At 45.7% G+C, this 15,824-nt stretch overlaps 1 protein-coding gene across 4 annotated transcripts in view; it reads right to left on the bottom strand.

Annotated features, from left to right (window-relative positions):
* Positions 1–15,824, bottom strand: part of LOC111952417 (S phase cyclin A-associated protein in the endoplasmic reticulum) — a 111,132-nt gene that overhangs the window by 89,613 nt on the left and 5,695 nt on the right. The window lies entirely within an intron of this gene.

The following is a 15,824-nucleotide window of genomic DNA, read 5'->3' on the forward strand; positions in this document are numbered from 1 at the left end:
AAAGTATTATAAAAAAATAAAAAAAGGTTAACTTTGGAAGCTAAGCCCCCCGTGAAGGAGAGTGGCACAGATATCTGCCCCCTTTGTAGTGTCTTTATTTGGGGATAATCTCAGAGGCTCTATCCAACTCCAATCTAACAGCACACTTGGGCTCCAGTAACCCCCCCCCCCCCTACGTACCTCTATAAAACAGAGAGGGATGGTTATCTGGGCCAGGCCGAGTGAGTGGAGCTCATCTCACCAGCACACACAGGTAAGAGGCCCGCTATTCAGCCCAGAACAAGGGAGAACAAAAGGAGCTCAGTAAAATACTTCTCCCTGCCCCACCACAAGAGGTGGGGCTGAAATTACCAATGACATTACTAGAGGGGCCAAGACAAATTGAATTGGCTTGTACTCATTTCTTGCTACTGGCACAGGAAGAGTCTGGTGACGCCACCTCAYTGTCCATCTGATACCTAATATCAGAGTCTAGGAGCTAGAACTCTACCCACTGTTCATTTCCCAGCCTCTGTGAAGGTGGCTATCGAAATACAAAATCTTATAACAGTCAAACTGGTAGGCTACATAATGAGTCACATTTCTTTAAATTATTATAGGTCATCTGACAGGGTCAGTTGTGAAGACTAGAGCCTGTCCCCTCAGCCCTGCCCAGAGCTCTAGTGAAACAGAGAGAACATACTAGGATGGGAAGACTAGACAGGATTCCACACTAACATTTTTACATTGATTTTGATAGATTTACTGTAACAGGAAAGGAGACAGTCTTAAATAATAATAAATAAATAACAAGTGCAACATTTATATATTGCAGTTTTTAAAGTGCCACGTGTTCTTTCTGCAAAATCCTCTGGAGGTCAGTTTTTGAAAAAATTATACTTCATACCAAAAGGATACCACAGTAACAGGATTTCACTCAAAAATCTCACTTTTTAATAGAACATCCAATTGTGTTGTTTTTCTAAGTCCACAACAATGCTTAAACCACATCAGGGGACCATTTGAAGTCTTGGAAAAACATGAGAAATGTTGCATTTTTTGTTGTTGTGTGTACTAATTAAAGTTACCCTTTAATTCAGGTGTGCACAAGCCAGTCAGTTGTTTGGCTAGCTGTGTTTCTGTAGGGCACTTGTGATGGAGTTTTCAAAACAAATTGCCACAGGATTGATGCAAATAATCATGATTCTGCCAGGTAAGCATAGACTACTTTGTAGTTAGTTATCTTTTAAAATTGCCTTTCTGTCTACTAGAAAATGGTTACTCTATCATTAGCATGCTAACCGCTACACAACGTGGTAGACATATAGACCCTATGCGCTACCGCACACAGCAGGCAGCACACTGGGCCAGTGCCAACTGAAAGCTATTTGCAGGAATAAATCAAAAATACTGTCCTGGGTCAAGATCTGACGGGAAGACAAACGAGGCTGCATCATTTCAATAGTAGGTGATTTCATTTGCAGTCTGAGCAAGTAACCTATATCTGGTTCATAAAGACATTGGAAAGTCAAAGTCAAGGCCTTATTCAAGTACTGAATTCAAATTTTCAGGAACTGTATGCATTAATGTATGCATTACCACTTTATAATAGGCCTACCCAATTGCATTATGCATTGACATTCACATTATTTTTATATTCTAAAATATGTCAGAATAATGTGGCCATTGCCTGACTAAATAGACAGCMTGCGAGACAAACACACTAATGAAGTCTGTCCATGTGGTAGCTAGTCAGTCTCACCATKTGACATGTTCAACAGTTAGTGGTTACTGTATCATGTTTCAAAAAAAAAAAGAGAAAGTGACCAAAAAGCAGTTTCCTATGTAATGAAACTCTTTGCAGGGAAAATCAAGTTGAAGCCAACATTCAATGTCTTCTTGCTCATAATAACTGCCTGTGGTTTTAAYAGACTAGCACAACACCTTTCAACGGCGGAAAACAAACACAAGCACCTAGGCTACATCTCTCAAAAAACTGATCAGAAATTAAATTACAGAATAACTATATTGGAGCAGTAGAACTTCTAATTTGGCTACCATAACTTGACTTTTCAAGGACCAAAGAGCTTTCAARGACCAAAGAGCCTAGAGGAAATGTCGGATTTTCAAGGCAGGCTATTCCATGATGACTGAATTGCACATCGCAAATATTCAACCAAGACTTTGAACTTTTGAGATACCAAGGGCCAATCAATATGAACCTTCCCTTCAGAGTGTGCTTAAAATGTATGCACAGCCATGACCATGCTTATACATAATGCCAACTGGTGGAATAAGGGAACTGCTTGTCAAGCGTAGCCTACTGAGTGAGGAAAATACATGCTGAAAATGTATGAAATTGTGAGAATAATAATTAAATCATTCTTCGATTTCATTGCATTTCCATTCTGAATTCATGCAACATACAATATCTTGACAGGCTATATCATATCATTTGACCGCATTTGTTACGGGAAAACAAGTGAGAGATGGCTGATCTTGTTCCGTTGGAAGATTTGGCACATGCTGCACTTAGYAGACAGCGCATTTTAGAGACAGGTGGGACTTTTTTTTTGCATTATCAGATATCGTTTTCCAAAACCAATGTTACAGGATTTTTGCAATGATTTAAAACCTATTTTAGAAAGGCAAACTACTAATGCCATTCCGGGGCACATCCAAGTGCTATCCACCCTCGGGTATTTGGCAACGGGCACGTTTCAGCGGGAGCTTGCCGATCGGCATCTCACAGCCACCGATGAGCTGATGTTTCAACTCAAAGTTTATTTGTCACGTGCGCCGAATACAACAGGTGTAGACCTTACAGTGAAATGTAAGTAAGCAGGCTCTAACCAATAGTGCAAAAAGGGTATTAGGTGAACAATAGGTAAGTAAAGAAATAAAACAACAGTAAAAAGACAGGCTATATACAGTAGCAAGGCAATAAAAGTAGCGAGGCTACATACAGACACCGGTTAGTCAGGCTGATTGAGGTAGTATGTACATGTAGATATGGTTAAAGTGACTATGCATATATGATGAACAGAGAGTAGCAGTAGCGTAAAAGAGAAGTTGGCGGGTGGTGGGACACAATGCAGATAGCCCGGTTAGCCAATGTGCGGGAGCACTGGTTGGTTGGGCCAATTGAGGTAGTATGTACATGAATGTATAGTTAAAGTGACTATGCACATATGATAAACAGAGAGTAGCAGCAGCGTAAAAAGAGGGGTTGGGGGCACACAGTGCAAATAGTCTGGGTAGCCTTTTGATGACCTATTCAGGAGTCTTATGGCTTGGGGGTAAAAACTGTTGAGAAGCCTTTTTGTCCTAGACTTGGCACTCCGGTACCGCTTGCCATGCGGTAGTAGAGAGAACAGTCTATGACTGGGGTGGCTGACAATTGTTAAGGCCTTCCTCTGACACCGCCTGGTGTAGAGGTCCTGGATGGCAGGCAGCTTAGCCCCAGTGATGTACTGGGCCGTACGCACTACCCTCTGTAGTGCCTTGCGGTCAGACGTTGAGCAATTGCCGAAACAGGCAGTGATGCAACCAGTCAGGATGCTCTCGATGTTGCAGCTGTAGAACCTTGAGGATCTCAGGACCCATGCCAAATCTTTTTTGTTTCCTGAGGGGGAATAGGCTTTGTCGTGCCCTCTTCATGACCGTCTTGGTGTGTTTGGACCATTCTAGTTTGTTGTTGATGTGGACACCAAGGAACTTGAAGCTCTCAACCTGCTCCACTACAGCCCTGTCGATGAGAATGGGGGCGTGCTCGGTCCTCCTTTTCCTGTAGTCCACAATCATGGCCTTAGTCACGTTGTGGGATAGGTTGTTATTCTGGCACCACCCGGCCAGGTCTCTGACCTCCCTATAGGCTGTCTCGTTGTTGTCGGTGATCAGGCCGACCACTGTTTTGTCATCGGCAAACTTAATGGCGTTGGGGTCGTGCCTGGCCATGCAGTCGTGGGTGAACATGGAGTACAGGAGGGGACTGAGCACACCCCCCTGGGGAGCTCCAGTATTGAGGATCAGCGTGGCAGATGTGTTGCTACCTACTCTCACCACCTGGGGGCGGTCCGTCAGGAAGTCCAGGATCCAGTTGCAGAGGGAGGTGTTTAGTCCCAGGGTCCTTAGCTTATTGATGAGCTTTGAGGACACTGGTGTTGAACGCTGAGCTGTCGTCAATGAATAGCATTCTCACATAAGTGTTCCTTTTTTTGTCCAGGTGGGAAAGGGCAGTGTGGAGTGCAATAGAGATTGCATCATCTGTGGATCTGTTTGGGCGGTATGCAAATTGGAGTGGGTCTATGGTTTCTGGGATAATGGTGTTGATGTGAGCCATTACCAGCCTTTCCAAGCACTTCTTGGCTACGGACGAGTGCGCTACGGGTCTGTAGTTATTTAGGCAGGTTGCCTTTGTGTTCTTGGGCACAGGGACTATGGTGGTCTGCTTGAAACATGTTGGTATTACAGACTCAATCAGGGACATGTTGAAAATGTCAGTGAAGACACCTGCCAGTTGGTCAGCACATGCCCGGAGCACACGTCCTGGTAATCTGTCTGGCCCCGCAGCCTTGTGAATGTTGACCTGTTTAAAGGTCACACAGTCGTCTGGAACAGCTGATGCTCTCATGCATGCCTCAGTGTTGCTTGCCTCGAAGCGAGCATAGAAGTGATTTTGCTCGTCTGGTAGGCTCGTGTCACTGGGCAGCTCGCGGCTGTGCTTCCCTTTGTAGTCTGTAATAGTTTGCAAGCCCTGCCACATAAGACGAGCGTCGGAGCCGGTGTAGTATGATTAAATTTTAGCCCTGTATTGACGCTTTGCCTGTTTGATGGTTCGTCGCAGGGCATAGCAGGATTTCTTGTAAGCTTCCGGGTTAGGGTCCCGCACCTTGAATGCGGCAGATCTAACCTTTAGCTCAGTGCGAATGTTGCCTGTAATCCATGGCTTCTGTTGGGGGTATGTATGTACAGTCACTGTGGGAACGACGTCCTCGATGCACTTATTGATAAAGCCAGTGMCTGATGTGGTGTACTCCTCAATGCCATCGGAAGAATCMCGGAATATGTTCGTCTGTGATAGCAAAACAATCCTGTAGTTTAGCATCTGMTTCATCTGACCACTTTTTTATAGACCGAGTCACTGGTGTTTCCTGCTTTAATTTTTGCTTATCAGGAATCAGGAGGATAGAGTTGTGGTCGGATTTACCAAATGGAGGGCCAGGGAGAGCTTTGTACGCGTCTCTGTGTGTGGAGTACAGGTGATCTAGAATTTTTTTCCCTCTGGTTGCACATTTAACATGTTAATATAAATTTGGTAGAACTGATTTAAGTTTCCCTGCATTAAAGTCTTCGGCCACTAGGAGCGCCACCTCTGGGTGAGTGGTTTCCTGTTTGCTTATTTCCTTATAGAGCTGACTGAGTGCGATCTTAGTGCCAGCATCTGTCTGTGGTGGTAAATAAACAGCCACGAAAAGTACAGCTGAAAACTCTTTAGGCAAGTAGTGTGGCCTGCAATTTATCACAATATACTCTACTTTAGGCGAGCAAAATCTAGAGACTTCCTTAGATTTTGTGCACCAGCTGTTGTTTACAAATATGCACAGACCACCCCCCCTCCCGTCTGTTCTATCTTGCCGGTGAAGCGTATATCTCGCTAGCTGAATATCCAAGTCATCATTCAGCCACGATTCCGTGAAACATAGGATATTCAAGTTTTTGATGTCCCGTTGGTAGGATATTTGTGATCGTACCTCATATAATTTATTTTCCAATGATTGCACGTTGGCGAGTAGTATTGACGGTAACGGCAGCTTTCCCACTCGCCTTCTCCGGGACTTGATCAGGCATCCGGCTCTTTGTCCTCTGTACCTGCATCGCTTCCTCTTGCAAATAACGGGGATGTCGGCCCTGTGGGGTGTTTGTCTAACCCAAGGTGAGTGATCACTGTCCGGATATCCAGAAGCTTTTTTTTTGCCGTAAGATACGGTTGCAGAAACAATATGTACAAAATAAGTTATAAATAACACATGGATAATCATAATATTTGGATAATCATTAGCAAAATGAACAATTACATACAATTTCCATACACCATCGCACAACAGGTTGAAGTCAAGAGGGGACTTTTGACAATGGGTTCCCAAATACACAAATAGACAGCACCCCACATTGTCATAAAAGCACCATCCCAAAACTAGTTTAACTACGTAACAGAAACAGAGTTATGTGATGTGCAAAAGCTGCTGCTGAATGTGGTGTTAAGGTGGCCATTTGGAAGAACAGCAATGTTGGCCTATACGTGGGAGCTGTTGAGGATGTATGGCTTATTGGTGCATGTTGTCTACTCACATKAAGTATATTTGCCATTGCTAAAGCAACTTGAATTGTCCTAATAGTCGTCTGTTTGTAGTTAAGCCAGTAAGCCACAACTGAGCAAGCCAAATAAAATATTTTGGCCTGACACTAGCACCTCAATTTCTGTCTCGGAATTATTATTWTTTTTTTTWCTTTTTGRGTTGCACCATTGTATTTAAATGGTATGGCAATGTACACTGAACAAAAACAAAACGTAACATGCAACAATTTCAAAGATTTTAGTGAGTTACAGTTCATATAAGGAAATCAGTCAATTGAAATAAATGCATTAGGCCCTGATCTATTGATGTCATATGATTGGGAATACAGATATGCATCTGTTGGTCACAGACCCCTTAAAAAGGTAGGGCCTTTGGATAAAAAAATAAAAAAATCAGTATCTGGTGTGAGTGACCACCATTTGCTTCACATAGCGTTAAATCAGGCTGTTGATTGTGGCCTGTGGAATGTTGTCCTACTCCTCCTCAATGGCTGTGCGAAGTTGCTGGATATTGGCGGGAACTAGAACGCTCTGTTGTACATGTCGATCCAGAGCATCCCAAACATGCTTAAATGGGTGACATGTCAGGTGAGTATGCAGGCCATGGAAGAACTGGGAGAGCTTCAGCTTACATGAATTGKGTACAGATCCTTGCGACATGGAGCCGTGCAGTATCATGCTGAAACATGAGGTGATGCCAGCGGATGAACGGCACGACAATGGGCCACAGGATCTCGTCACGGTATCTCAGTGCCTTCAAACTGCCATCTATAAAAACGCAATTGTGTTTGTTGTCTGTAGTTTATGCCTTGCCATACCATAACCCCACCGCCACCATGGGACACTCTGTTCACAGCATTGACATCAGCAAAACGCTCATCCACACAATGCCATACACACCGTCTGCCCGGGACAGTTGAAACCGGGAGTCATCCGTGAAGAGCACACTTCTCCAGCATGCCATTGGCCATCGAAGGTGAAGATTTTCCCACTGAAGTCAGTTATGACGCCAAACTGCAGTCAGGTCAAGACCCTGGTGAGGACAACGAGCACCCAGATGAGCTTCCCTGAGACTGTTTGACAGTTTGTGCAGAAATTATTTGGTTGTGCAAACCAATAGTTTCAGGTGGCTGGTCTCAGATGATCCCTCAGGTAAAGAAACCAAATCAAATCAAATCAAATTTTATTAGTCACATACACATGGTTAACCAGATGTGGAAGTCCTGGGCTGGCGAGGTCACACGTAGTCTGTGGTTCTGAAGCCGGTTGGACGTACTTGCCAAAATCTCAAAAACGACAGTAGAGAAATTAACACTGTCAACTGCTCTGGTGGACATTCCTGCAGTCAGCATTCCAATTGCACGTTCCCTCAACTTGAAACATCTGTGGCATTGTGTTGTGTGACAAAACTGCACATTTTAGAGTGGACTTTTATTGTCCTCAGCAGAAGGTGCACCTGTGTAATGATCATGCTGTTTAATCACCTTCTTGAGATGCCACACCTGTCAGGTGGATGGATCATCTTGGCAAAAGAGAAATGCTCACTAACAGGGATGTAAACTAATTTGTGCATAAAATGAGAGAAATAAGCTTTTTGTGCATATGGAACATTTCTGGGTCTTTGATTTTAGCTCATGAAACATGGGACCAACACTTTACATGTTGTATTTAGATTTATGTTCAGTGTATAGCATTATTACCCTATTTTTCTTCACAGGCCCAAGTGGGCCACTGACGGTTATGATGGACTGGCCCGGAGGGTTTCCAAAACCTCCCCTATAGGCTATGTCGAGCCCTGACACACACAGACAGGGGGCATTCCAGTGCCGTTGTTGCCTCTTCAGATTTTTGGTCAATTGCACATTACTGTTTGAATAAAAAAAAATTGTGAACCAAAAACTGTGTGACCTAGTAAACAATTAAAATGTGACTGTTTGGTTGCAGTATCGAACCCTGCTAGAGCCTGTCTGTTGCTTGCTCAGAAATCATCCCAGGCAGAGCTCTAGTGAAACAGACATTGGTGATTGATGGGGAGTGTGGAGGGAGTGGTAATTGAGAGTAAAGCTTCACAGTGCTTTTAGTTAATAGACAAGTCAGGCCAGTGAAAGATGTGTCTAGCAGCAGGCCTGCTGATTAGTTAGTTAACAGCCTCAGCCAGGCCCTCCGCTGCAGCCGACTTCATTTGATAATGAAGGGACCACAGCTGAAAGGAGGCAAAAAACTACATTCACGACAAACTAAAAACACTTACCTACAAATACTACTCACCTAAATAGAAATACATAAGATTTCCTGAGGACTGCATAAAGATCTAAACCCACTAGAGGTCAAATGAAGCCTGGTGAGCAGTAAAAAGGTGGTCATTCTGGTAACAATTAAATTAAAACGTTTAGATGAGTGAAAGCCAATTTAATTTCACTTTTAGTTTCTAACAATATATTGTGTGCCAATTATGTCTGTTTTTGCCTTGAAGTTTCTCCAATGTCATACTTTATGATGCAGTAGATGCCTTCTACAGTAGCTCTCCGTTCAAGAGAACTCAGAGCCTCCTCCCCTGCACGGTAGTGTAGTATGATGTGTCATAAATCAGGGACCGGACGGAACAAATGGTTGATAAGAACTATTTAGACCTGAAGGGGATGTGGGTTCAAGAGATGTGAACGTTATTAATATACAAGCATGAATCAGATTGCGGCAGGCTCTACTGGCCGGGGGGAACCACAAAAGATGAACCAGTGTTGATGAAGGAAGGGCTGAATGGTCTCTGTTGGTCTGTTAGTCTCATTCAAAAAAACACAAGCACACCATTGAAATCTCCTCACAGTTCTTAACACTCCCTGCAGAAATGTAAAAATGTCTCTTTAAACTAAAGATATCTGGGCTGAGTCTCAATCCAGCACATCCAACGATGTCACCCTTCCGCATCTGCAGTGATAGGTGGCAGAGCTACAGCTGTGTTTGTCAGACTTTGAGACATCCCGAAAATCTGTCATCTCACAAAAACGGTTTGGCCTACATACTATTACCTCTCTATGGAAGATGAGACTCTCACGAACATGTGGGTTGTTTTGCTCTAAGACCCCCACAAGACTCATATGAAGTCAGTACAGCCGATCTGCCGACTTCTGTCTGTAGCATTAGAACAGTTTGAGCTACAAAACTAATATCACCCCTTTATGGAATTCGCTTCGCTCCACAGGTAGTATTACATTTCATTTCATTACAGTACAACGGTTTTATCTTAGCAATTTTTTCTTAGCTAGCTACATAGCCGTCTTTGTATCAAAGATAATTGTGTAGTTTAGAGTAATTATCGAGGTTAGCTAGCCAGCTATTTTCGTCCTTCTAACGTAGTCAACATTGCTAGCTAGCCAACTTCTACCGAATAGCAGCACTGTAGAAACTATTACATTACAACAGAACGACTTGATTATGTAGTGTTAGCTAGCTACATAGTTGTCTTTGCTGTCTTTGTATCTAAGATAATTGTGTAGTTTAGAGTAATTTCGAGGTTAGCTAGCCAGCTATTTTCGTCCGCCGCGCCGCCGTTCTCCTACCTAGTCAACACTGCTAGCTAGCCAGCTAGCCAACTTTTACCGAATAGCAGCACTGTAGAAACTATTACATTACAACGGAACGACTTGATTAGTGTAGTGTTAGCTAGCTACATAGTTGTCTTTGCTGTCTTTGTATCCAAGATAATTGTGTAGTTTAGAGTAATTATCGAGGTTATCGAGGTTACCTAGCCAGCTACACTTTCAAACAAAGTCAACAACGCAGCCACTGCTAGCTAGCCTACTTCACCAGCCAGCAGTACTGTATCATTTTAGTCAATAAGATTTTTTGCAACGTAAGCTAAACTTTCTGAACATTTGAGACTTGTTGTCCACTTGTCATTCCAATCTCCTTGCATTAGCGTAGCCTCTTCTGTAGCCTGTCAACTATGTGTCTGTCTATCCTCTTCTCTCCTCTCTGCACAGACCATACAACGCTTCACACCGCGTGGCCGCTGCCACTCTAACCTGGTGGTCCCGCGCACACGCCACGTGGAGTTCCAGGTCTCCGGCAGCCTCTGGAACTGCCGATCTGCGGCCAACAAGGCAGAGTTCATCTCAGCCTATGCTTCCCTCCAGTCCCTCGACTTCTTGGCACTGACGGAAACATGGATTACCACAGATAACACTGCTACTCCTACTGCTCTCTCCTCGTCTGCCCACGTGTTCTCGCACACCCGAGAGCTTCTGGTCAGCGGGGTGGTGGCACTGGGATCCTCATCTCTCCCAAGTGGACATTCTCTCTTTCTCCCTGACCATCTGTCTATCGCCTCCTTTGAATTCCATGCTGTCACAGTTACCAGCCCTTTCAAGCTTAACATCCTTATCATTATCGCCCTCCAGGTTCCCTTGGAGAGTTCATCAATGAGCTTGACGCCTTGATAAGTTCCTTTCCTGAGGATGGCTCACCTCTCACAGTTCTGGGTGACTTTAACCTCCCCACGTCTACTTTGACTCATTCCTCTCTGCCTCCTTCTTTCCACTCCTCTCCTCTTTTGACCTCACCCTCTTTTGACCTCACCCTCTCACCTTCCCCACCTACTCACAAGGCAGGCATACGCTTGACCTCATATTTACTAGATGCTGTTCTTCCACTAATCTCATTGCAACTCCCCTCCAAGTCTCCGACCACTACCTTGTATCCTTTTCCCTCTCGCTCTCATCCAACACTTCCCACACTGCCCCTACTCGGATGGTATCGCGCCGTCCCAACCTTCGCTCCTCTCCCCCGCTACTCTCTCCTCTTCCATCCTATCATCTCTTCCCTCTGCTCAAACCTTCTCCAACCTATCTCCTGATTCTGCCTCCTCAACCCTCCTCTCCTCCCTTTCTGCATCCTTTGACTCTCTATGTCCCCTATCCTCCAGGCCGGCTCGGTCTCCCCCTCCTGCCCGTGGCTCGACGACTCATTGCGAGCTCACAGAACAGGGCTCCGGGCAGCCGAGCGGAAATGAGGAAAACTCGCCTCCCTGCGACCTGGCATCTTTCACTCCCTCCTCTCTACATTCTCCTCTTCTTGTCTCTGCTGCTAAAGCCACTTTCTACCACTCTAATTCCAAGCATCTGCCTCTAACCCTAGGAAGCTCTTTGCACCTTCTCCTCCCTCCTGAATCCTCCTCCCCCTCCTCCTCTCTGCGGATGACTTCGTCAACCATTTTGAAAGAAGGCGACGACATCCGATCCTCGTTTGCTAAGTCAAACGACACCGCTGGTTTCTGCTCACACTGCCCTACCCTGTGCTCTGACCTCTTTCTCCCTCTCTCTCCAGATGAAATCTTGCGTCTTGTGACGGCCGGCCGCAACAACCTGCCCGCTTGACCCTATCCCCTCTTCTCTTCTCCAGACCATTTCCGGAGACTCTCTCCTTACCTCACCTCGCTCATCAACTCATCCTTGACCGCTGGCTACGGTCCTTTCCGTCTCAAGAGAGCGAGAGTTGCACCCCTTCTGAAAAAACCTACACTCGATCCCTCCGATGTCAACAACTACAGACCAGTATCCCTTCTTTCTTTTTTCTCAAACTCTTGAACGTGCCGTCCTTGGCCAGCTCTCCTGCTATCTCTCTCAGAATGACCTTCTTGATCCAAATCAGTCAGGTTTCAAGACTAGTCATTCAACTGAGACTGCTCTTCTCTGTGTCACGGAGGCGCTCCGCACTGCTAAAGCTAACTCTCTCTCCTCTGCTCTCATCCTTCTAGACCTATCGGCTGCCTTTGATACTGTGAACCATCAGATCCTCCTCTCCACCCTCTCCGAGTTGGGCATCTCCGTGCTCTCACCACTGGTGTCCCCCAGGGCTCTGTTCTAGGCCCTCTCCTATTCTCGCTATAACCAAGTCACTTGGCTCTGTCATATCCTCAATGGTCTTTCCTATCATTGCTATGCAGACGACACACAAATTAATCTTCTCCTTTCCCCTTCTGATAACCAGGTGGCGAATCGCATCTCTGCATGTCTGGCAGACATATCAGTGTGGATGACGGATCACCACCTCAAGCTGAACCTCGGCAAGACAGAGCTGCTCTCTTCTCGCGGGAAGGACTGCCCGTTCCATGATCTGCGCATCACGGTTGACAACTCCATTGTGTCTCCTCCAGAGTGCTAAGAACCTTGGCGTGATCCTGGACACACCCTGTCGTTCTCAACTAACATCAAGGCGGTGACCCGTTCCTGTAGGTTCATGCTCTACAACATTCGCAGAGTACGACCCTGCCTCACACAGGAAGCGGCGCAGGTCCTAATCCAGGCACTTGTCATCTCCCGTCTGGATTACTGCAACTCGCTGTTGGCTGGGCTCCTGCCTGTGCCATTAAACCCTACAACTCATCCAGAACGCGCAGGCCCGTCTGGTGTTCAACCTTCCCAAGTTCTCTCACGTCACCCCCGCTCCTCCGCTCTCTCCACTGGCTTCCAGTTGAAGCTCGCATCCGCTACAAGACCATGGTGCTTGCCTACGGAGCTGTGAGGGGAACGGCACCTCCGTACCTTCAGGCTCTGATCAGGCCTACACCAAACAAGGGACTGCGTTCATCCACCTCTGGCCTGCTCGCCTCCCTACCTCTGAGGAAGTACAGTTCCCGCTCAGCCCAGTCAAAACTGTTCGCTGCTCTGGCACCCCAAGGTGGAACAAACTCCCTCCACGACGCCAGGTCAGCGGAGTCAATCACCACCTTCCGGAGACACCTGAAACCCACCTCTTTAAGGAATACCTAGGATAGGATAAAGTAATCCTTCTAAAACCCCCCCCGCCCCCCTTAAAAGAGTTAGATGCACTATTGTAAAGTGGTTGTTCCACTGGATATCATAAGGTGAATGCACCAATTTGTAAGTCGCTCTGGATAAGAGCGTCTGCTAAATGACTTAAATGTAAATGTAATGTAAATGAAAGGAGAGTCTCTCACGAACACTTACATGTTGGACGCCCACAAGCCTCACTAGACTTGTCTGAAGGTACCCCAGTGCAAGTTTAAAAATAAATGGAAGTATACGGTACATTCGGAAAGTATTATTTACCTAAGTATTCAGAACCTTTCCTATGAGACTCAAAGTTGAGCTCAGGTGCATCCTATTGTCCATTGATCCTCCTTGAGATGTTTCTACAACTTGATTGGAGTCCACCTGTGGTAAATTCAATTTATTGGACATAATTTGGAAAGGCACACACCTGTCTATATAAGGTCCCAGTTGACAGTGCATGTCAGAGCAAAATCCAAGCAATGAGGTCGCAGTAATTGTCCGTAGAGCGCCGAGACACAGATCTGGGGAGTCTACCAACACATTTCTGCAGCATTGAAGTTCCACAAGAACACAATGACTTCCATTATTCTTAAATGGAAGAAGTTTGAGCTGGCCACCCAGCCAAACTAAGCAATCGGGGGAGAAGGGCCTTGGTCAGTGAGGTGACCAAGAAACCGATTATCCCTCTGAGAGCTCAAGAGTTCCTCTGTGGAGATGGGAGAACCTTCCAGAAGGACAACCATCTCTGCAGCCCTCCACCAATCAGGCCTTTATGGTAGAGTGGCTAGATGGAAACCACTGCTCAGTAAAAAGAACATGAAAGGGGATACCAAGTCAGTTGTACAACTGAAATGTGTCTTCTGCATTTAACCTAACCCCACTGGATCAGAGAGGTGCGGATGGCTGCCTTAATCAACATCCACGTCTTCGGCGCCCGGTGAACAGTGGGTTAACTGCCTTGCTCAGGGGCAGGACGACAGACAGCCCACTCAGAGTTTGCCAAAGGGCACCTATAGGACTCTCAGACCATGAGAAACAAGATTCTCAGGTCTGATGAAAACAAGATTGAACTCTTCGGCCTGAATGCCAAGTGTCACGTCTAGAGAAAACCTGGCACCATCCCTAAGGTGAAGCATGGTGGTGGCAGCATCATGCTGTGGGGATGTGTTTCAGCAGCAGGGACTGGGAGACTAGTCAGGATCAAGGGAAAGATGAATGGAGCAAAGTACAGAGAGATCCTTGATGAAAACCTGCTCCAGGAACGACCTCAGGCTGGGGCGAAGGTTCACCTTCCAACAGGACAACGACCCTAAGCACACAGCCAAGACAACACAGAAGTGGCTTCGGGACAAGTCTCTGAATGTCCTTGAGTGGCCCAGGCAGAGTCCGGACTTGAACTCGATCAAACATCTCTGGAGAGACCTGAAAATAGCTGTCCAGCGACGCTTGAGAGGATCTGCATAGAAGAATGGGAGAAACTCCCCAAATACAGGCGTGCCAAGCTTGTAGCATCATACCAATGAGTCAAGGCTCTAATCACTGCCAAAGGTGCTTCAACAAAGTACTGAGCAAAGGGTCTGAATACTTATGTAAATGTGATATTTAATTTGTGGGAAAAGTCAAGGGGTCTGAATACTTCCCGAATGCACTCTATATGGAAGTAGTTTAATGCCTAAAATAAGGGGTTAAATACATTTAAAGAAATAGTTTCCTGATCTTCCTTATATCTCACTTTAAAACAAACTTTCTTTAATTTAATGTTTCAAATACTTGTTTTATATATTTGTTTTGAGGGGTCCTAAAATTCAAATAGCTAAATAATCCTTTGTATGACCATTTTAAAACATATCCATATGTTAGATTAGAAAACCCMTCCCCCCAGTTTAGAACCAAAACTAGTCTATAGGCCTGAGTACAAAGTGATGCCAGGCCAGAGATGCGTGTCTGTGGGTGGCAGAGCGCAGAGGGGCTGTTTGTGTTTGAGTGAGAGCACAAAGTGCAGATTTACACTGCTCCAGGGGATTGTGGCCGGGTGGAATCAGAGCACTCTGCTTCTCCTCCAGCTAATTCTATCATTTATCAGAGTCAGTCAGTCCATTAGGGCCAGGCTAAGGCTGGCTGGGTGGGACTGACGGGGACAGGGGGTATATGAGCCCAGCTCATTAGACTTCACTGGGGTGGGAACACACAACAGCCAGACTACATCACACAGCCTCACTGTCAGCATGGAGACCACAGGCAGGGGCAGTGTGTTCCAGCACTGACCACACGCGGTCACCACAACCATGCTCAGCATAATGCTGCATGGCAGACTGATCGATACAGCAGAGCAGTGTATACCGAGATCAACATGGCAGGCCAGCCCTGAAGTAGGATTATACCACAGGCTCTGCCTAGTAAACAAAAGCATTACTGCGTATTATCAAAATCCCAATATACTTATTGTATGCCATCAGTAGCGGAGTACATAGAACTTTACATTCATAGCTGGCCTAAACAGAGACTCAGGCATCGTTCCCCTTACAGTTGGCCGGCCGGCCCCCATTCCATGCCCACTAGCACAGCCCTTACACCACACACCAACATTGTTTACACCATGTCATTAATATCCACTCCCTCCAGCCAAACCCAGGAGAGTGCCCTGTGATAATTCTCTCACTAGCAAGCCTTCAAAGGCCCCTCTGACACTAACCAGA

The sequence above is a fragment of the Salvelinus sp. IW2-2015 genome, linkage group LG26, assembly GCF_002910315.2.
Source record: "Salvelinus sp. IW2-2015 linkage group LG26, ASM291031v2, whole genome shotgun sequence".
NCBI classification, from domain to species: domain Eukaryota; kingdom Metazoa; phylum Chordata; class Actinopteri; order Salmoniformes; family Salmonidae; genus Salvelinus; species Salvelinus sp. IW2-2015.